The sequence below is a fragment of the Capsella rubella genome, unplaced genomic scaffold, assembly GCF_000375325.1.
Source record: "Capsella rubella cultivar Monte Gargano unplaced genomic scaffold, Caprub1_0 scaffold_7, whole genome shotgun sequence".
In the NCBI taxonomy this organism is placed as follows: domain Eukaryota; kingdom Viridiplantae; phylum Streptophyta; class Magnoliopsida; order Brassicales; family Brassicaceae; genus Capsella; species Capsella rubella.
This window is the reverse complement of record NW_006238917.1, coordinates 16537121-16554503: the sequence shown is the minus strand read 5'-3', so window position 1 is coordinate 16554503 and position 17383 is coordinate 16537121. Positions and strand designations below refer to the sequence as shown.

At 41.9% G+C, this 17383-nt stretch overlaps 1 long non-coding RNA gene across 1 annotated transcript; it reads right to left on the bottom strand.

The window, feature by feature from the left end:
* Positions 1 to 16146: 16146 nt before the first annotated feature.
* LOC111829320 lies at positions 16147 to 16789 on the bottom strand. The gene is made up of 2 exons (XR_002832782.1): positions 16723 to 16789; positions 16147 to 16615 (listed from the first exon to the last, which is right to left on the bottom strand). It is a non-coding gene; the product is annotated as an uncharacterized LOC111829320 (long non-coding RNA).
* Between the last annotated feature and the right edge of the window lie 594 nt (positions 16790 to 17383).

Here is a 17383-nt window from a genome sequence, read left to right as displayed (position 1 = left end):
AACATCCCAGTCAACTTTCTCGTCAAGGATACGATCCAGGAGATTGCATAACACATAGGAACAGTCACTCATGTGGCTTTTGATCCGCTAAAGCTGCTGAGCAAAGGATATGTACGAGTGATGATACTTTTTGATGTGAGCAGGCCACTGAAAAAATTCAAGGGAGTTACAAACACCAACAGGTGAAGTTGTTTCTGTTGGTATTGAGTATGAACGTATAAGATGTCGATCGTACCTGTGTCTCCGGTTAACTCACGACAAGAACGATGTCCTCTCAACCCCTCAAACCGGCAAGTGATTGCTACGGGAGGAGTTAAATCGACATCGGCTATTCCGGCGAGGTTGATCCCCAAGATAAGTAAAGATGATCCTCTTTTCGGGGTGTTAACAGATGATGATGTGGGAATTGATTTTATAACCGGAAAACCTAAGATCGCGAAGGCAGTTCTCGATGAAATGCCTCAGAACCTGTCTGTAGCAGACCCTGAGTTAAGGAAAATCCACATTGCGAGGGTACGCAAATCGGTCTGGGACTTAGAAGGAGACCTACAAGGACAAAAAACCTTGTTGCGATTAGAGGCTCCGACAGAATTCACATCGGATGTGAATAAAGGGAAGGGTTTAGTGTTTGATTATGAAGGAGTAGGCACGACTTCAGGGCAGGAAGAAGACAGTACTGTTGCGGCAGTGCCTTAAGGTATGGCAATGACGCGTTTATCACAGCCTGTTCAATCTCGTTCAGCCACTTATGCGACTACTTCTCCACATGAGCTGGGTTCTACGGGTTTCAAGGCGAGCTTTTCAGCTTGCTATTCTGGGACTCGGCCAAATAAAACAAAGCAGTGTAGACGTCCAAGTAAGTGGAAGCGTAAGGCTCAAGCTTTAAAATCACAAGGTACTAACACACGTGCACCGGTCCAGGGTGGTGAGGAATGTGTTTCTTCGAAACGCAAAGCTATTCAAGAAGGTGTCTGTCAATTAAAGTGGCAAAACACACTAGCGAGACGGTGGTTTCAATGGAGGAACCGCTGCAGCAAAGATGAGTTTCATGAGTTGGAATTGTCAAGGTTTGAGGGGCAACTTGATAATTCTGATCTTAAGGGAAATGAGACGTGACCATTTCCCGGATTTCTTGTTCCTCTTGGAGACTAAAAACTCTAGTAGTCACGTAGTGAATTTGCAGCGCTTATTGGGTTATGACCATGGTTGCATTGTTGATCCGATTGGTCTAAGTGGTGGGCTTGCTTTGTTTTGGAAGACATCATATGAAGTTGAAGTATTGAGTTCTAGTTCAAGAATTATTGATGTAAAAGTTAAGCTGGAATCTTTTGGATTTTTTGTCTCTTGTGTTTATGGAGATCCATTTTCTCAATTGCGACAAGTTGTATGGGATCAACTTATAGACATTAGTTTTTCAAGAGATGATCCATGGTTTGTTGTTGGTGATCTCAATGAGATTAGAGATAATTCAGAAAAGTTGGGGGGACCAGTACGGGGGGAGTCTTCTTTCTTTCCTTTTAGGAATATGATAAGTGATTGCCGTTTATGGGAGGTTCCGAGTATTGGAAACAAACTATCTTGGGCTGGAGAGCGCAACAAGATGTGGATTCAATGTCGCTTAGACAAGGCATTAGGAAATGAGGCATGGTTTCAAATCTTTCCACGAGTTCAAGCGGAGTATTTGGAGAGAATTGGCTCGGATCATAGGCCTGTACTAACTAACTTTGTTAATGAAAATATTTCTTGCCGCGGCAGATTTATTTTTTAACAAAAGATGGATATTTAAGCCGGGGTTTGCTGAAGTGATTCGAGCAGGTTGGAATAGTGGTGAAGCTTTGGGCCAATCATCATCGATGCAAATAATTGCAAACTGTCGGAGAACGATCTCGGTATGGAAAAAAAGATACTAATCAAAACTCTAAAGTGAGGTTAATGGAACTTTGGGAGCTTTTGGATTTGGAGAGTGCTAAGGTTCAACCGGATTTTTCTCTATTAAATTCATTACGGTGGGAAATATCGGAAGCTTACCGTGAGGAGGAGTTGTTTTGGAAACAACAAAGCAAGGAAAGATGGCTTGGTGAGGGCGTCGGAATACAAAATTTTTTTACGGTAGTGTACAGCAACGACGTGTGCAAAACCCGATTCTATTGCTTGTTGATGAGTTTGGAGTGGAACAAATTTCTGAAGGTTCTAAAGGAGAAGTAGCAATTGCATGTTTCAGGAAACTGTTTTCGAGCTCACGACCTTCCAATGTCATGGAAGCACTAGACAGGTTAGTACCAAGGGTCACGAGTGCCATGAATGCTGAGTTAACTAGACCGGTCTCGGGGGAGGAAATTAGACAAGCGACTCTTAGTATCAAAGGAGAGAGTACTCCCGAGGCTGATGGGATGTCGGGCCATTTTTATCACAAGTATTGGAATATTGTTGGGCCTCAAGTGATCACTGAAGTTCAACTATTTTTCCAGTTGGGTTGTTTGTCTTCGGAGTGGAATTTCACGCAATTTTTCTTACTCCCGAAGAAGCCTAATCCATGTCATATGACCGATCTCCGGCCAATTAGTCTATGCTCGGTATTGTATAAAACTGTCTCCAAAATTTTATGCAATAGGCTAAAGCAGGTTTTACCGAATATTGTTTTGGATACTCAAGGTGCATTTGTGTTTGGGAGGTTAATCTCTGACAACATTCTTCTTGCTCATGAGATGGTTCATGCTTTGAAAACAAACCCTGGTTGTAATGAAGATTTTATGGCCATCAAGACGGATATGTCTAAAGCTTATGACAGGGTAGAGTGGAGTTTTTTAGAAGAATTATTGATAAGAATGGGTTTTGATATTAGATGGGTCCAGTGGATAATGAGCTGAGTACAGTTTCTTATTCTGTGTTTATTAATGGTTCCCCTTATGTTTTTTTCAAGCCAGAAAGAGGAATCCGTCAAGGTGATCCTTTATCGCCCTTTCTATTCATCTTTTATGCGGAAGCTCTTGTACACATCATGAATAAGGCTGAGCTTGAAGGTCTTCTCACGGGGATAAGGCTTGCTCCTTCTTTTCCTTCGGTTCAACATCTTCTTTTCGCGGATGATAGTTTATTTCTTTGTCGGGCCACACTCCCAGCGTGTTCGGAGTTTCTTCACTGTTTACAGCTTTATGGGAGAGCTTCGGGACAGGAAATAAATTTCCAGAAATCATCTATAACATTTGGTAAGAGGATTGATCCATATATGGTGCATCTTCTTAGTCTTTTATCTGGTATAACTCAAGAAGGTGGAGCTGGGAAGTACTTGGGCCTTCCCGAATGTTTCAGCGGTTCTAAGACAGAACTTCTAAGTTATATTACTTATCGGTTGAAAAGAAGAATAAGTGGCTGGTATCAGAAGACAATTTCTTTAGGAGGTAAAGAAGTTCTTCTTAAATCGGTTGCCATGGCTCTTCCGGTTTATGCAATGTCATATTTCCGTCTTACTAAACACCAATGTAAGAACATAACTAGTGCAATGTCTAATTTCTGGTGGAATGCAAGTGAATAACATCAAAAGTTGCATTGAGTATCGTGGGAGAAGCTTTGTAAACCTAAATCTCGGGGAGGTTTGGGTTTCCGGGATATTGGCCAGTTTAATCAAGCCTTGTTAGGCAAACAAGCTTGGCGTTTGTTGCATCATCTGGAGTCGCTAGTGTCTCGAGTCTATCTAAGACCCAAACACGTTTTAAAACCGGATCTAGTAAAAAGGAAAACACTTTATCGAATCAAAATCTACTTTTTCATGAAAACGTCGAAGAAATGCGAAGAACACGATAGAACCCAGAAAAGTCTCGATCTTTACTAGTTTCTACCGATACAAAAGCTAAAGCGATATCAACAAACAAAAAGTAAGCTTGAAAAGGGTAGATACAACCTGTTGTTAGGACCTTCAGCTTTGATACCACTGATGAATCCCCGGATACCCTCGAAGGATCGAAGGCTTGGTTCGGACGCGTCGAGCGGCTCAGCGTACTGTCGGGCGGAACAACGAGGAAGCAGAAAGCGAGTAAACCCTCTTGTACAAATGAGAGAAGCCTTCGGTGGGTGATGAATGGAACGAAGCAACGACACACGAGGGTTGGAAGACTCGTGATACGGTTGACTCGCCGACGAATGAGCCCGGCTTGTTCGAATGTCGAGGTTTTCCGATCCTTTACTTGGCGTGAGGCCTTTAGAGAATCGAAGAAGTGACGCAAGAGAAGAAAACTCTAGGGTTTTAAGATTCAAGCAAGCGTGTCTATTACAAGGGTTGAACAGCCTTTAAATAGGCGCGTCCGAAGGAAGGAGCCTAGTTTTCCCTAGGCCACGTGTGTGGTCGAGCGGCTTACAACACTTGAAATAAAAGACAAAGAACTAACGTTCGGAAATTCAAAGTTCAATAGATAAGGGTAGAAGGATAGAATCCACGCGTCTTGGTAAAAACGCGTGAATGCGCTAGGATTAACTGCCTCGTTAAAACCTTCTCGGTAAAACCCATTGGGATAAAAACCGAGGTAGGAAAGAGTATAGTCGCTCGCTAACGACTTAACGTCTTCACCCGATGGTGATGGTGAAGACCGTCCATAGTAGCCTATCGTCTTGGCTTGATCGGTCGTCGAAGGTTGGTTGATCCGAGACTTGGTCGTGGACAAATGCTTGAAGGAACATGTTGAACTGGTCGCGGGTGATCTTCTCTTGGTGTCGGCTTCTCGTGGTCGCTCCTTGCTCGACGATCGGTGCATTGGGTCAGGTCATCGAACGTGTTTGTCGCACGCCATCGATCGGTCCGTCCGTCCGGTCGTTCTGTCCTTGTCTTGATCGGTCGATACTGGTCTCGCTCTGGCCGTTGTCCGTCCGTCCGTTCGCCTCGCTCGTCTGTCCAGTACTGTCCGTGCTCGATGTCGCATCATTCCCTCCCCCTTCAAAAGGTTTTGTCCTCAAAACGTGCTCCTCGTCACGTACATCAAAAGGAGTAATATCAGAAACATTAAAGGAGGTCGATATCAAAGGCTCACCCGGTAACGCCAAGCGGTAGGTGTTGTCGTTGATCTTCTCGATGACTTGAAACGGTCCATCGCCTCGGTGGCTGAGCTTATCCCTTCTTCGGGTTGGGAATCGTTCTGGTCGGAGGTAAAGCCACACCCAATCTCCGGGTTGAAATAACATCGGCTTGCGACGCTTGTTGGCTTTCCGGACATAGTACTCGGTCTTCTTCTTGATGTTCTTACGGATCATCCCATGAAATTCTCTAACATACTTGCTCTTCTCAACTCCCTCGAGACTAATGATTGGATCCAATGGCAAGGGAAGAAGATCCAAAGGAGTTAGAGGCTTGAAACCATACACTACTTCGAAAGGTGAAGTCTTCGTGGCCGAGTGTTCGGACCGGTTATAGGCGAACTCAATGAATGGAAGGCAATCGATCCAAGAGCCTTTATTCTGAGCAAGGGTTGTTCGCAACAGCGCTCCTAAATTCCGGTTGGTTACTTCGGTCTATCCGTCGGTTTGGGGATGAGCGGCTGTCGAGTAAAGCAACTTGGTACCGAGCTTCTTCCACAAGATACGCCAGAAATGTCCGAGAAACTTCTTGTCCCGGTCGGAGACTATCGTGCGAGGAATACCGTGAAGTTTGACGACATCTCCGAAGAACAGATTCGTGATGTGCACCGCATCGTTGGACTTGTGGCATGGGATAAAATGAGCCATCTTCGAGAATCTGTCGACAATCACGAAAATGCTGTCCTTATTGTCGATGATCGGGAGGCCGTAAAAATGGGCCAATAGAAGTGTTCTTGAAGCACAGCCAAAGTTTTGACCACTCCAAAGTGACCGGTCAGTTCACCGCCATGTGCTTCTCGGAGAAGTAACTCGCGTATTGATCCGTCTGGTACGCAAAGTCGATGCTCCCGGAACAAAAACCCATCATGGATGAAAAAACGATCGAAATTAGCTTTCCGTGTTCTCGGTAGCACTCGCCGAACTCGGGGTCGTTTTCATACTGATTCTCTAGCCCCTCAAATCCTAGGATGGTTGCGTCCATGGTTGTGATCAAGGAATGTGGTCTTGACAAGGCATCGGCCACAACATTCTCTTTTCCCTTCTTGTATTTGATCACATAGGGAAAGGCCTCAATGAACTCTAACCACTTCGCATGCCTCTTCTTCAAGTTGGTTTGACCCCGGAGATGCTTCAAGGTTTCATGGTCGGTGTGGATGACGCATTCTCGAGCGAGGAGATAATGTTGCCAAGTCTCCATTGCCCAGACTAAGGCATAGAGCTCCTTATCATATGTCGGGTAGTAGGTGACCGGCGTCCCCCCTTGCGTGAGAACGGCTCCAATGCCGACATTCGACGCATCGCACTCCACTTCAAAAGTTTTGTTAAAATCCGGTAGGACCAACAAAGGAGCTTCCGTGAGCCGCCTCTTCAGCTCCTTGAAAGCTTTCTCTTGAGCATCTCCCCACTGGAATTCGACACTCTTCTTGATCACGGCGGTGAGAGGTGCGGCGATGGTGCTAAAGTCTCAGACGAATCGCCGATAGAAACTAGCCAGTCCGTGAAAACTTCGGACTTGTCCGATGCTGGTTGGTGTCGGCCACTCTTCAATGGCTTTGATCTTCTCATTGTCGACCTTAATTCCCTGTTCACTAATTACAAAAACTAAAAAGACAAGTTCATTAGCTCCGAACACGCATTTCGTGAGATTTGCGTATAATCTCGCCTCTTAGAGAGTTTGGATCACCATCTCGAGGTGATCCAAGTGCTCCTCTAGGCACTTACTATAAACGAGGATATCATCAAAGTATGCAACGACGAATTTGTTGATAAAGGTCCGAAGAACCTGGTTCATGAGCCGCATGAAGGTCGAGGGAGCATTGGAGAGTCCGAATGGCATCACTAACCACTCGTACAATCCTTGCTTGGTTTTGAAAGCAGTCTTCCACTCGTCCCCCTCCTTCATCCTTACTTGATGGTAGCCGCTTTTGAGATCAATCTTCGAGAAAATCACGGAACCACTCAACTCGTCGAGCATATCGTCGAGGCGCGGGATCGGGTGTTGATACTTGATCGTGATATTGTTGACGGCTCGACAGTCAACGCACATTTGCCACGACCCATCTTTCTTGGGCACTAGAAGAACTGGAACGGCGCATGGACTGAGACTTTCTCGAACATAGCTTTGCTTCATGAGGTCGGCTACTTGTCGTTCCAATTCCTTGGCTTCCTCCGGATTCACTCGATACGCGGGTCGGTTAGGAAGTTGTGCTCCCGGTACTAGATCGATTTGATGCTCGATGCCTCGGATTGGAGGTAGCCCTTTGGGTAGTTCATCCGGAAACACATCCTTGTACTTCTCCAAGATTGATTTGATCTCATCCGGCACATGCGGCTCCTTAGGACCTACAATCACATCATCCTTAAAAACCATGAGCAACATTTGACAAGTCAGGTCACATAAGGACCTCCTAACCACACTAGGGTTAATCAAAAAGTTCATTTTAGTGCCCGTTTCCATAGAAAGTTTTGATTGCATCTTATTGACTTGTGATGGTGATAAAGGAGTTAAACAAATACGTTTGTTATCATGCATAAACGAATATTGGTTGGATCGACCGCAATGGTTGTTTCCCTTATCAAACTGCCATGGACGTCCCAAGAGGACGTGGCTAGCTTGCATCGGTACTACATCGCATAAGACTTGGTCTTGATACGGACCGATGGCAAAAGGAACCGTGACTTGTTCATTTACTTGAATCACGGTCTTGTCATTCAACCATTTAAGCTTATAAGGTTTCGGGTGGTTTGTGGTCGGTAAAGAAAGTTTCTTGACCATGTAGGAGCTCGCAACATTCGTGCAAGAGCCCCCATCAATGACCAAGCCACAAACCTTCCCACTTACAGTGCATCGTGTATGGAATAGGTTGTCGCGTTGATTGGTGTCGTCGGGTTGTTGAGAGACGCTGAGAATCCTTCAGATGACGAGTAATTTACCAACTTCGGGTTCCTCAATAGTTTCCTCGATCTTGGGACTCGACCTCCCCGGCTGCTGTGATGATCATCGTACGCGGGTTCAGACAATCTCTCGCAAAGTGTCCTCGACCTTGGCATTTGAAACAAACGATGTCCCGGCTGCGTGTCCTCGACCTTGGCATTTAACTCCTCTCGGAACTCGGTTAATACAGCACCGAGCTCGGGTGGGGGTAAGGGTTCGGCGTCGGGTGGACGAGGATCCTCCATAAGTGGTTTGACGTCCGGATACTCGTCGGTTAGTTGACCGGAAAAGTGTATGCGTCGGTCGTGAATCGTCGGAAAGGAGAATCGGGGAACGTTTGGTCGGGTCGCTCGGGGAACGTTGGATGTCGTTGCAGGTACTACTGGGGTCGGTCTTTATCGCATGTCGTACGAACGGCTGCAATGACAATTTGACCGGATCGAAGGCTATCGTACCTGGATCGATAAAAGACAAACAACTTTTCAGCTCATGCGCTAATAAAGCAAAAAGCTCGAACGTGACAGCAAAATGATTGGTAAAAAGCGAAAACAACGTATGATCAAACAAAATGACTCGACACGTGCTCAGATCTAAGACCCAAACACGTTTTAAAACCGGATCTAGTAAAAAGGAAAACACTTTATCGAATCAAAATCTACTTTTTCATGAAAACGTCGAATAAATGCGAAGAACACGATAGAACCTAGAAAAGTCTCGATCTTTACTAGTTTCTATCGATACAAAAGCTAAAGCGATGTCAACAAACAAAAAGTAAGCTTGAAAAGGATAGATACAACCTGTTGTTAGGACCTTCAGCTCTGATACCACTGATGAACCCCCGGATACCCTCGAAGGATCGAAGGCTTGGTTCGGACGCGTCGAGCGGCTCAGCGTACTGTCGGGCGGAACGACGAGGAAGCGGAAAGCGAGTAAACCCTCTCGTACAAATGAGAGAAGCCTTCGGTGGGTGATGAATGGAACGAAGCAACGACACACGAGGGTTGGAAGACTCGTGATACGGTTGACTCGCCGACGAATGAGCCCGGCTTGTTCGGACGTCGAGGTTTACCGATCCTTTACTTGGCGTGAGGCCTTTAGAGAATCGAAGAAGTGACGCAAGAGAAGAAAACTCTAGGGTTTTAAGATTCAAGCAAGCGTGTCTATTACAAGGGTTGAACAACCTTTAAATAGGCGCGTCCGAAAGAAGGAGCCTATTTTGCCCTAGGCCACGTGTGTGGTCGAGCGGCTTCCAACACTTGAAATAAAAGGCAAAGAACTGTCCGTGCTCGATGTCGCATCAATGTTGAACACCTTATTGAAAGTCTCGGCTCTTATAACACCTCAAGGGGAGTGGGATCTACAACTCTAAAATGAGTTTTTTTCCTCCTTGTGATGTTATAAGAATTTGTTCCTTACCCCCGACAATGGAGTTAGATGATAAACTGGTTTGGGCATTCACCAAAGATGGAAACTACTCGGTTAAAAGTGGTAATTTGTTACTTTCTCAGGAGCATGGAATTGATCTCGTGGAGGATAGTACCAAACGTATCAATGCCGTGAAGGAGAAAGTTTGGGCCATGCTTTTCTTCCAAAAATTAAGTTATTTTTTCGGAGAGCTTTGTCGGGTGCCTTAGCAGTGAGTGAGTGTATGCGGCGTCACGGCATTAACACTAACTCTTTATGTCAAGTGTGTAAGGTTGAAGAGGAAACAATTACTCATGTCTTGTTCGGCTGTCAATTAGCGGTTCAAGTTTGGAGTGTCAGTGGTGTTCCAGTTCCGGACAATGGCTTTTCTTCGTCGATTGTGGAGAATATGGAGTATTTTTTCAAATTGATGAGTCAAGCAAAGATACCTTCACAGTTACGGCAAGCTATTCCATGGATACTGTGGGAGATATGGAAGGCTAGAAATGGCTTGGTTTATGCTCAGCGGGTAAATGATCCTCATTTCATATGGGTTTCGGCTAGAGATGATATGATGGAGTGGTGTCAACAACAAGAACATCTTGTGTTTGCGTCTGCCATGAAGGGTCGCCGAGGTGTTCTTTAAATTCTCGTTGGAGCAAGCCGACCATTGGCAAGTTAAAATGTAATATTCAGGCTTCTTGGATCAATGATTCTTCTTTTTGTGGTGGAGCATGGATTTTAAGGAATCATATCGGAGATGTGTTATATCACGCAAGAGATGCTTTCTTGCCCCGTATTAATCGCATTGCAGCGGAGCTAAGTTGTATTTACTGGAGTTTGTGTAGTTTGCGTGATATGAGATTTACGTCTTGCGAGGTTTGGACGGATTGTCATGCGGCGTGGGAAGCGATAACCCATACTCTCGCTTGGCCCAAGTATAGTTCTCAAACAACAAAGATTTGGCAGGTAATTCAGGTGATGCGGAAGGTATCTTTCCACCTCTCTTCGCCGAAAGCTAATCTATTAGCTAAGGAAATTGCTTGCAGCGTAACAAGAGATGGTCGATTAACGTCTTACATGGCTTTAGGAGGCCCGGCTTGGCTCCAAGATCGCATTGACTGGGACAACAGTCTTGCTAGCTGAAGTGTTTTAGCTTCTTGTTGGTTCTCTTTCTATTTTGTTTTTTCGTTCTTGATCTTCTATATGTACTTGAACTCTTTTGGTTATTAATCTCAGCGTTTAAAAAAAACAAATTGTAAAAAGTAGAAATTTGTATAGTGTTGTCAGTACTTATTACTGTAAAAAAAAAAATTATATTACTGTAAGTACTGACAATACGACAGCATTTGTTTTAATCTTCAAAACATAGAATAAAACAAACTATTCTAAGTGTATATTTTCTTATACACTTGTTTCCGATAATCTGCATGATTATTAATAAAACAAATAAAACACCTTATCTGAAATTCAAACTCCAAATATCATGTTGTAGATGCATTAATTAAATTCCCAAAAAATATCTCATTCAATTTTTATTTAGACGTTTAATATTAATGTTTTTTGGTTGGAGGAATAATACATAAATGTTTTTTGGTTGGAATTACATAAATAAATAATAGTGTGCAACTTAAAACATGGAAGAAATAAATATTGTTATTTACATAACTGCGTTCCCATAACAAACAAAAAATTCTGATTTTACTCTTACTCTTTCTTATTTATTATTAAAAAAATATACATATATATATATATATATATTAGGAAAAAATAATAATTAAATAAATTAAAGGTAAAAATAAATAACTCTCAGTTTCTCCTAGTTAGTCAAGATTTCATCTCCGACGAGAGTTTGGCTAGTCTGTGTCAAATAAGAGTTTGGCACATCAGCAGATTCTTCGAACCTTGTGCTTGTATATGCGATTTCCAGTCTAAGAGCGACGAGACGTAGAGTAATCAAAAATGTTAAGAATGAAGTTTGTTGGGTCTAGTGGTAATTGTGACACAAAAACAAAAACCATGCTATTTTTGAGAACCTCTCTATAATAAGATAATTTTGAAAAAAAAATAAACTAAAATAAAAAGGCTGAATATTAAACATACAATATTCCTATTTCTTCCATATCAAATTTGGATAGGAACAATTTTCTTCTATGATTACTCAAACAAAAAAGTATAAGAATAGTGTGGGGTCCATGTGTCAAAGTTTGGAAAATATGTTACTGGTAAATGGTAAACAAAATGAGGAATAAGGAGGAATAACGTATTCCTTTCTATTCGTTACAACAAAATTGTACACCAGTTCGACCCAAAAATCTATTTTTAAAAACAAAATCATGCAAAAGTTTATGATAATGTATAAAAGCGATGCAACTATTATTTTTAAACCCTCATGTGATAACGTCAAACTTTACTAGGTTTTTTTATAACCACAACTAATATTTAAACAATTCGTTCATATCCAATATAAAATTCAAGCTAATCTTGGTATGTAATTATATTTAAAATCTTATGCAATACAATTACATATAGTCTTCGACACCTTATTATTTTTTCTAGAGAACATTCTAATAGAGAGAAGCTATCTAGCATAGAAAAAAATTCCAACGATTGAGAGAGCTTAAGGTTTAAAAAAAAAAGAAAAAATCACGGCAAGTTTGGTTTTTCTTATGGTCTTCTGTTTGGTTTTACTATTTCATCAAGCCATCTAATATATTTTGCTTACAGTCTTGTGTTTGGTTTTGTTATTTTATGTATATGATCTATAGAAAGTACTTGGACTATGGCAATTTTCCCGAGAGAATGGATCATCACGTGGAGGTGTTTCAAGAAACAAAAGTGTAACACACATGCTCGAAAATGGGTGGTGTCGCTCGACACCAAAGAAGGGTGTCGCTCGACACCAGCATTTTTTGGTTAGACCGGTTTGATTTTAATTGCGAAATTAATTGGGGTTGGGTTGGTTTAACCCTAAGTTGCGACTTAAAAGAGAAAAAGGTCGACTTTTTCTCATTCAACCGCTTTTAGAAGTTAAGAAAAGAACAGTGAAGTGTGAGGGTGATTCTAGTGAGTTTTGGAGAGTTCTAGTGAGATTTGGAGGTTTGTTCTTGCTTGATTAGACTAGAGGAGGCTAGATCCGTGGTTGTTGGTGTTAGAAAAGTCAGATCCTTCCATGTTCTCCCTTGTTTTCGTTGTTGTTCATTCTTTTAAAAGGTGAGTGCAGGACCAAGGCTTATCTAAACTGTTTGATTCATGCATTAGTGATTTCTATGGTTGTTGATTGATTTTATTTGTGTGTATGCGTGTTTCTTGTGTTGTGGTGCCTGTGGACGAGTCTTGTGGAGAGTTTATTCGGCTTTGGAGTGCTTGGAGGAGCAGATCCGTTGATGAGAAGCGGCTGGATGATGTTAGGGCATCGATGTCGATCGACACACCACTGGTCACGAATGTCGGTCGACACCAGTGGCGAGTGTCAATCGACACTACTCGTCATGTCGGATTATGTGGTTATTTTTGTTGTCGTTTGATGATTTTTGGTTATTGCTTGAATGTAAAGTATGCTGCTTATGTGTATCGCCAGTGGTGGGGATGAATTCCTCACTAAGTATTTATAAAAATACTTATGCATCTCTTTCTGTGATATAGATAAATGAAAGTTAATTATTCAAGCTTTCAATGCTTTCAATGCTTTCAACTTCTACAAAATAACACGAGTGGTGATCTTTAAAAATTTTAAAAGTTTTAATATTTATAATATTTTAAAATTTTTGAAAAACTAAAATTTATAATATTTGAAAAGTTTTATTTTTCTTAAATAAAGAATCAGATTAAACTAAACAAATTTTTTAATTTGGATACCTGATAAATCAAAGTCCATACTCATTTGTAGTTGTGAACATATTAGTCCTATTTATAATGGTTTCAAGCAATTATCAAACAAATTCTACCTTATGTAGACGTTGTATATATATACTTTCCTTTATCGATTGCGTTTTCAAAATTTTAAATTGCAAAATGTGAGGAATTTTTTTTATTATAATATATTTTATGTAATAATATAAATTAAAAACAAATAAGATTATAGAAAATTTGATTTATTAGAGAGAGATTTTAGGAAAAAATTTTGATGTAGTAAATATTTGTTTCCAATTTTGCGATTTGCTTGTAATTAAATACAAAATTTACTTTTAAGTTTTGTTATTTATTCAAATGGCAAGGGTATGATTATGCAAATATTACAAAATAAAATGGTATAACCCAAAATAGATTTTAGTACAAAATGTAATTCAAAAATGTTAAGATAGATAGTTGAACATTCGGATTCAATCACATCCCAACTGCCTTTCTGGATTGAACTCCATGGTCTCCCAAAACATTTATAGAAACCTGAAATGCTTCAAACCATTGGAGAAGAACTAGGAGAGTTTGTGGAGCTGGACATCTCACCCTCATCAGCAAAATTTAGAGTTCTTATTGATAGCCTGCAACGTATTGTTAAAGAAACAGTAGTGGAGTTTGCAAACAGTAAGGAAACCCTAGTATATCTAGACTACCAAAACCTGAAAAAGCACTGCTTTCACTGCCTTCGCCTATCCCATGAAAAGAGGTTTTGCCCTAGCCTCCAGAACCCTGCTGACCAAGCTTATGTTCCATTTCCGGAATCCCATTTCCACCATGCTGAATCCTCTAGGATGAAAAGGAATTACTACACCCCTGAGGAAATTTTCCAAGCTCCCAGGAATTACCGGAATTTCTCAAGGTATCCTCAACCTAGTAGGAGAGTAGACCACCATTCCCAATCCAACAACAATAGCTGGAGAAATCGGATTAGCCCCTCTTTGATTCCATCTGATGAAGCCTCGGACTCATCAAGAACTAGACACCCTCCCTTGGAAAAAACCCCCAAGAGTATGACCCTCCCACACCACTTCCCCTTCCTCTGGAATACAACTGCATAAGGCAATTAAATCCTCCACCTGAATCCCATCTTCCCTTATCTGCAGCTCCATCTAGAGAACAAATTATGGAGGATTTGCGAGAAGGTACTATCTAGTATGCTGCCTGTGCAGATCCCACAGAGAGTGTTGCTAGGAATCATAGTCTTACAAGGTGAAATAAGGAATCTTATGGATGATACAACAAACAGTATTCTAGCTGATGTTACAGCTGCGAGTGTGCCTCCTCCCCCACCTAACCCGATTATTAATGAGTTTCTGGACCTCTCTACCGGCATTGTAAGAGATGAAACAGCTACATCTACCGCAATCTCAGCTGCTCCTTCAAAGAGAGGCAAAGGTAGCCCTCTCAATCACAAGACCGCTCCTAAACCCTCTCCTAACTTAGAAGTCTCAGAAAAGAAATTTACAAAAGGCTCACCAAAAAAGACTAATCTCAGTAATGGATCTTCAAGAAGTAATACTGGAACTCAAAACATATCTAAGCCTTCATGCTGTTCTGCTCCTCCTCAAACTCAAGACCCAAGAGTTTCTACTCTTGTTGTTGGCCACCCAAAAAATGTGCCAAAGTGATCTTAACTTGCAAAAAGTGATCTTAACTTGCAAACTTATAAGACACTTGAAGGACTCAGACCTCTACTGGAAAGGATCTTTTCTCTAGGCAAAAAGAATGGCACATAAGGTCCCCAAACCGGAATTTCTCAAGGTATCCTCAACCTAGTAGGGGAGTAGACCACCATTCCCAATCCAACAACAATAGCTGGAGAAATCGGACTAGCCCCTCTTTGATTCCATCTGATGAAGCCTCGGACTCATCAAGAACTAGACACCCTCCCTTGGAAAAAACCCCCAAGAGTATGACCCTCCCACACCACTTCCCCTTCCTCTGGAATACAACTGCATAAGGCAATTAAATCCTCCACCTGAATCCCATCTTCCCTTATCTACAGCTCCATCTAGAGAACAAATTATGGAGGATTTGCGAGAAGTTACTATCTAGTATGCTGCCTGTGCAGATCCCACAGAGAGTGTTGCTAGGAAACATAGTCTTACAAGGTGAAATAAGGAATCTTATGGATGATACTACAAACAGTATTCTAGCTGATGCTACAGCTACGAGTGTGCCTCCTCCCCCACCTAACCCGATTATTAATGAGTTTCTGGACCTCTCTACCGGCATTGTAAGAGATGAAATAGCTACATCTACCGCAATCTCAGCTGCTCCTTCAAAGAGAGGCAAAGGTAGCCCTCTCAATCACAAGACCGCCCCTAAACCCTCTCCCAACTTAGAAGTCTTAGAAAATAAATTTACAAAAGGCTCACCAAAAAAGACCAATCTCAGTAAAGGATCTTCAAGAAGTAATACTGGAACTCAAAACAAATCTAAGCCTTCATGCTCTTCTGCTCCTCCTCAAACTCAAGACCCAAGAGTTTCTACTCTTGTTGTTGGCCACCCAAACAATGTGCCACCTCCTACGCCCCCCCCCCCCCCCAAAAACCTAACATCATCCTTGCAATTAAGAAAGAGGGAGCGGATTTTCAGAATCCGGAAACCTCCATTCCTTAAGGATGGTGAGCTAGAACTGTTGTGGACTGGGGAAGCCCACAACAGTCCAGAGACTAAAGGAGATACGCAAGAAAGTATGCCCTGACGTAATATTCCTCATGGAATCGAAAAACTCTAACGAGTGTCTAATCAAAAACATGATCTGGCCTGAATTCTCATCCCCCTTTTTTTGTCTCCCCAACAAATCTAGGATCTGGTGGCCTTAATTTGTACTGGAAACAATATTTGGAAGTTGAGGTATTAAGCTCATGCACCCAATACATCGATATCAGAAATAAGTTTAAATGAAAAGTCTTCCTCTCTATCTTTGTCTATGGGAAACCGAAAAGAGCAAAAATAGCTGCAATATGGGACCAAATCAAAAGCTTCTCGGCTTCTAGGTCCTCTCCCTGGCTCCTAATGGGTTACTTTAATGACATTATCCACAAAGATGAGAAAATTGGAGGCCCCCCTAGAGCGAAAAGCTCCTTCTCAGACCTAAGGTCCTCTATGTCGTCATGTGATCTCTTCGATCTAAAATACACTAGGAACTTCCTGTCATGGAGAGGTCAAAGATATACCCATACAATAAGGTGTAGATTGGACAAAGTAATGTCAAATAGTGATTGGATATTGGCTTAGCCCTTGGGAAGAAGTGAATATCTCTGGTTTGAAGGCTCTGATCACCGTCCTCTTGTCACCTCTTTTGAACCCCTAAAAAAGAAGAGGAAAGGATTATTACGATATGATAGAAGGCTGAGAGATAATGAGGAGGTTAAGGCCCTGATCCTAGAAGTTGCAAAATTAGAGGTTAGACTTACCTTCTGTCGCAATGCTATCATTAACTGACTAGATAACAGCAAAAAAACTGCCAAGAATGCATCCTGGATTTGAAGAACCAACTGGAAGAGGCAATGACTGATCTCTCTTGTGGAAAAATCACCATCGATTCCCTTAAACAGTAGCTGACTACCGTCCTATAGCTCTATGCTCTATGTATTACAAGATAATAGCAAAGCTTTTGGCCAAAAGACTTCAACCTTTTCTAAAGTTTTATATCTCGGAGAATCAATCGGCTTTCGTCCCCCAAAAAGCTATCTCAGACAACGTACTTATTACCCATGAGACCATCCTCAATGGTGAATCCTTAGTGTATTAGCATTTAAATGTAAATCAAAATACACATAATCACCTAAGATTCGTATGTTATATAAGATAAAAAAAAGGTGGAAGAGGCGTATACGTGGCAAAGTTTGATTGGGTGTGATGATAAATATATAAAGGAAAAAAATCATTTTCTTCATTTCTCTCTCTCTCTCTCTCTCTCTCTCTCTCTCTGTTCGCGAAAGAAGAAAACGAAGCTTCGATTCTTCTCGAATCAGATGTTGTTGCCGAAATCAATCGTCTCTGGGCTCCGTTTGGTGGCGTTGTCAACCGATTCCATTTCTCCCTGGCGGCTTCGATTCACCTCATCAGCGAACA